This window comes from Colias croceus, chromosome 18 (genome assembly GCF_905220415.1).
Source record: "Colias croceus chromosome 18, ilColCroc2.1".
Classification (NCBI taxonomy): Eukaryota; Metazoa; Arthropoda; class Insecta; order Lepidoptera; family Pieridae; genus Colias; species Colias croceus.
In genome coordinates, this window is record NC_059554.1 from 8868526 (window position 1) to 8875074 (window position 6549).

Consider the following 6549-nt stretch of genomic DNA (forward strand, 5'->3'; position numbering starts at 1 on the left):
CTGTGTACATAAAAATATAAAATAACTGTTTCTTGCTTGCTCATGTACTCACTACGTTATCACAAAACTAAACTAACTACTAAGTTATCACAAAAAAATCATATCAATAGGCCACGTTTCCAAGTATTTACATTAATTTCTGTTGGCAACACTGATCTGCTGTACAGCAAGCCTATTCACTGTCCATCTGCACGACGTTCGCGGTGGTGGGGGTGCTCGCTGGATGAAAAATTGGTCGTGCACATCCAGCAACGTAATAATAATAATTATTGACGTACGTCAATACTATTCACGGTCGTTTTGCGTCGTGCATCGTGTATGACCTTGGCGGGACGTACGTCAAGATGGACCGTGAATAAGACGTGTAACAAGAAAATATTGCCCAGTTCATGTTTTTTATCACTTTCACACCTAACTTGGTATTGCCACTGTTAATACGAAGTTTTCCCAAGGCTACTATGTATGCTGTAATATTCTAAAGGTTAGTTTTTGTACATGAGTTTGTTGATAAATTGCCAACAACGTCATTCAAAAGCATTGTTGGATGAGACAATTATTATATTTTATGCTAAATAAACTAAGTATCTGAACCAATTATTAAAAAGCGATACTCCCTGATTATGGGTAGTCATCATAATAAAATTGTAGCAACTCTCACTTTGTCAATATGGCATGTGTGTCAAAAAAATTGCGTCGCTTCGAATATTTAAGTTAATATTGTTGCTTATTTAATGAATATTTTCCGAATATAAAGAATGCATTGTATTGTGCAAAATTGCAGAAGTGTTTGGACACCAAATTCTGGCATAGAATTTCACAGGCAAGTGTATATTTACGTTATTTACTCCTGCATTTACCTGTTTAGAATCATTTCAATGGCAAAAATTGTAAAATTTTGCATCATTTTAGAAAGCATTCATGTTAAATTTGTTATTTTCCTAATACTTTATCATTTTTCAACAAGTTTTCAATAAACAAAATTAACAAGTAAGGTAACCATGATGACGAGTTTTTATGGATAGTGAAGAGAAATATATTGTAATAACAATATTATGATGAAATTTAGAACACCATTTTCAAGATTTTTACTAGTAATGAAACAACACTCGACATCGGTATTGCACTCACATGTAGTTATAAGATTGTTCGTTTTTACATTGAAATTTATACTTTTTTAACTTACCGCATATTTTTTGTTTTAGGTATTTCAGCTTTCCAAAAAGTAAAATAAAAAGAAATATATGTGCCCATCAAGGGTAAAATTACTGAGGATTACGACCCAGAAAAAAATACCTTTTGAAAAATAAACTTTGTAAAGAAAATTTGTGCAAGGCTGCTATAAACAGTTTTTCTTTGATGATTCTGGCTTGAAATTGACCCTTCGAAGCAACGCGTTTAAAAAGAAGATCTGAGTAGCTAACAATTTGGTAAACAGCATCTGATGCAAAACACAACTTTCCTGTATTTACAAAGGATGTTAATGCTATATATCGGTTCATATCCAAGCTTTGTAGCCAAAAGTTATTTATAACTATCATTCTATACCAATTAAAATTGTATGTACCTACCTATAAAGTATGACCATAATATTATAATATAAATACTGTTAAAAATATATGTCGTTATTATTTATAGACCATGATTTTTAGTTTTTTCTATTTTGAAAAATCCTGAATTTACAAACCAGCGTGGTCACTCGACAGAAAGAGACAAAAAACATGACTGACGTCATTGAATGTCATAGTTTCTTGTTTCAAGTTAATGGTCATAGTGCAATCTCCAGTGTATTATATGCTTCTTGGTTGTATGAGATATATTACTATTGTGATTACTATGATAAGATAATAATTAATAATTTTATATCGAAGTTCATATTGCGTGTGACTTTTACAATTTAGATAACTTTATCCCACCTTTATCCAGACTTTATCAATCATGACCACAGAACAGTAAGTAGATAATAATTTTAGTCATTGATTTTCGTAAGGTTTTTTTTATAGTAGATAGAGGCAGAGTGCTTCTTGAAGAAGGTTTTGGTGTATTGTAATTTGTTAAGTTTTCTACAAAGGGGGTAAAACCGCGCGTGGAAAGCGCTATTGTAATTAAATATGTATGTGGAAAAATTACAGAATATAATTATTTTCTTTAATAACTTCAACCTCAAATACAACTTCGGTAGATTGGATTGATCGAAATAAACTAAAAACTAAATTGAGTAATTATGCGGGAAAATATTACGAAACCGGAACATTACTAGAACCAACAAATTATTTATTTTGATGTTTCAGTTCGGCTCTCTTCAGAGCGAATGATAAAAAATAGAAACAATAACATCAGAGAGATTGCCATACGTACAGAGTAATAATACTGAATAATATTAAATTTACTATAGTCCGGTGATTTTACGTTGTTGTAAATATTCATTATCATAATAATATAGTTTACACGTTTTTGTGTTTTATCACGCATTAGTACCTACCTATAGTGAGCACGTGCGATCCGTGTGTATTTAAACTCTGAACTAAGCATACTTATATTATTATTATAGTTGTCATGTTGCTGACTAGTTTATCAATCATAACTACTTTCGAGGATGTTCCTATATTATTTTATCGATCGACTTCAAAAATAAGTCCGAAGTAGGTACTCGATTCGACTGTACTTTTTTAGTGTTCGTTCCCTCAGAAGTTCCAATTGAGTGAACCGATTTTGATGATTCCGTTTTATTTAAAAGTTCAAATCTGACCTAGTTCTGACAATTCGAAGGCGGTTTAGTTTTTTTTTTTTAATATTTTTTTTTTCGTTCACTATATTATTTGAGTACCTAAGTAAGTAAGTACCTCATTTATTTGAAATTCAATATTACTATGTCATAGGGGAAATTTTATTTTATTTATCTGAAAAAAAAAAATTAAACTAAAAGTAATAAGTAAGTAAATGTGGTAAATACATTACAAGTATAAATTACAAATTAATATCCAATTTTAGTTCTACAGAAGGATCGAAAAAGTTTCGAACCGTTTATTAGTTAAAAATTGTATGAACTATCCCGTGCCTTGACCTCAAAAGTCACAATTAAATGAACACTTAGCTAATTGATAGCTCATACCCCTCTTTTATTTCGTCAGTTACTTCAATAATAATTTGATACGGAACTGAGCATTTATTATGTTTTCAGCTACTTATATAAATAAAATATTATTGTTGAGTTTGAGAGTACATTTATCAAGGAAAGCTATATTGTGTATATCCGATACTAATATTATAAATGCGAAAGTAACTCTGTCTGTCTGTCTGTTACTCAATCACGCCTAAACTACTGAACAAATTTTCATGAAATATGGTATGGAGATATTTTGATACCCGAGAAAGGACATAGCCTACTTTTTATCCCGGGAAAATGACGCAATCCTGGAAATCCCACGGGAACGGGAACTATGCGGGTTTTTCTTTGAGTGCGCGGGCGAAGCCGCGGGCGGAACCTAGTTATAAATAAATTATAATATCAATAGGATCAAAACATCGATGAATTTTTTATCAATATTAGATACCACGGCCTCACCATCACCATCTGTTGGCCGTTGCTGTTGGCGGTCGGCTGTTCACTTCAAAATAAATTTATTACCGCGCACAACAGACCTATGGAACAAGCTTTGTCATGCGGTTTTTCCAAACAGGCACGACTTAGGGACCTTCAAGAAGAGAGCCTACTCTATAAACTCCTACTCTAACTCCTACTGCTATTCTCTAAGTTTGGCAACACACTTACGATGTCGCTGATTTTGTGGGTGTAGGTCTTAGGTGTAGGTACATAGGCGACGTCGCTCGCGTCGATCACTTTCTAGGTGACGCCTCTGCTCAGTTGCCTCCTAATACTATAACAAAATCATCTATTATCTATATAAGTATTTATTTAAAATTATATATATGTATGTTCATCAGCCATCCCAGTGTGTGAAAATTGTCCTGAAATATTTAGGTACTTACCTATTTAATATTTTTTTATTGAAATTACAGTTGCTAAACGAACAAATATACCTACCTAGTATTGACTTCATCCTTATGACTTTTTTTTGCACTTACACTAATTATTATTATTAAATGAGTATGTATGACGTCGAAAGTAGTTATATTCTAGGAGGTAGCAACGTTGACAAGTGAGCATTTTAGTATAGTTGGTTCTTTGATATGCTGTTCCTCTTGCTATTTCGGTTACAGTCCGGGCTGTCTGGCTGGCCGCAGTGGTTGCGTTTAATAGTGCGCATCTTATCTGCACAGGAAAATATCCTTAATTTAAAGTCATTTTTTAACGCGTAATTTTTAATCTTTTGCCTTTAGATAGATCCATTAGACATACATTTTTTATTGCAAGACGTTTTTTTCGTTGTTAAATAGGTGCCAGACGCAATTTTTATTTCAATATAATTAAAATATCATCGAAATAAGTGAAATTCCATCAACATGAGTCCCAGTGAAGGATAAGTAATCACTGTGTTACTTATACTATATATAATATTCATTTTACTATTTACAGTTTTTTTGCAACAATCTACCATATCGCCTCCTTTTTCCCAACGAACCTCAAATAGGACGTTAATGTAAACTTGATAAAAACCAAATTTCATCAAGAAATTAAAGACTTTTTAACGGATTTTAAACGCGATTTATTCATTGTATTATTTTCCCAAATCTTTAATTTCAAAATGTATAATACTCGCGTAAAATCAAACACTAGAAAATACAAATATCATCAAATTCATATTTATACCCAAAAGTGTAATAAATATGAAACCATCTATTAAAAATATTAGTTTACTAATTATTCAATATAAGTATTAAAAAAGGATAATATAATATAAATAATAAAGTTATTACTTACCTTTTAAGCGGACTCATGTTGATGTAATTTCACATATTTCGATGACATTTTAGTTATATTGAAATAAAAATTGCGTATGGCACCTATTTTACAACGAAAAAAACGTCTTGCAATAAAAAAATTATGTCTGATGGATCTATCTAAAGGCAAAAGATTAAAAATTACGCGTTAAAAAATGACTTTAAATTAAGGATATTTTCCTGTGCAGATAAGATGCGCACTAATAAACGCAACCACTGCGGCCAGCCAGACAGCCCGGACTCTAACCGAAATAGCAAGAGAAACAGTATATCAAAAACCCAACTATACTAAAATGACTTTTTTTTAAACGTTGCTAGCTCCCGTACTATTATAAAACAATTCGTAATCATAAACTTGACAGTAAAATCACATAACTCAAGAATGCGTCAGACTAAGGGCCGATTTTTCAATGCCCAGATAAACAGCTAGATAGACTTTATTCTTCAGTTAACAAAATATTCAATTTTTCAATAGACGAATAGGACTTATCTATCGAATAACTACGTTATTTGAGGAATAAATCTATCTGCTGCTCCAACGGCCAGATAGCGTGCTATTCGACGATTAGACGTTTGAGTTGACAACTGACGCGTCAAATTTGGGATATTTTCGTATGTAATAACATAGAGCGTAGAATTTTTACAATAAAGCCTCTTTCTATAAAATAATTATCAATTAAAATCATATTGAAATTGATGTTTTTGATAGTACCTACTGATGATCATGCCATTAAAAATTTGCCGGACGCTGCCTTTATGTCGTTTCCATCGTAAAATATATAAATTTTAACACAAATTTAATCAAAACTCTTTACTCGAATCAAAACAATAATCAACAATCATAGAACACAAGATAAACTTAAAATGCACTCCTGACGTGAGTCATAATGACGGTTGTTGACATATTGCAAGTTGACTCTATCCCACTCTAACCTGACTAATTTAATATGTTTGTTTCGCCACTCCAAGAGCAGAGCTGCCAATATGGAAATATTTGGTCAGATAGTTATTCATCAAATAAATCACGATTGAAAAATAGGCGAGCCGTTATGAGTTAGATAAGCAATTGAATAAATCTATTCGAGGGGTAGTTATTAGACTGTTTATCTGGGCATTGAAAAATCGGCCCTTAGCGTCAGAACTCAGATCTTAAAATACTAGCTGCATCATAATTATTGATACTTACTTCGTTATTACCAGGTAATTCCTACACTATACAAAATAAATCAACCACGCTAAACAAGCATATATGTATAGCTGATGTAGGTATACATATTATTTTTAATTAAGTTACAAACTACCTCTTTGCAATGTAGAGTTAAAATATTTCTAAGCTATTATCATTTATCATGCTTGTTATATCAGTCCATTATTTATCTGTTATACTTACGAGTAGATTTTTGCATAGTTAAACAATAAAAACTATTCTACTAACTAGGTAACTAATATCTAGTTCACTAAAGTCAATCAACATTGCGTAGCTGCACGGAGTTTCTTTTGATACCTATACCTACATGTTTTTTTTTTCTGGTAGGACCATGGAAGGACAGGAATTACAAAGAAAAATTGAACAACAATTAGTATGTATTCTATTATTTTGCAGTGTAAAAGAGAGTTAAAGTTTACCAGATTTTTAATAAACAAACAATA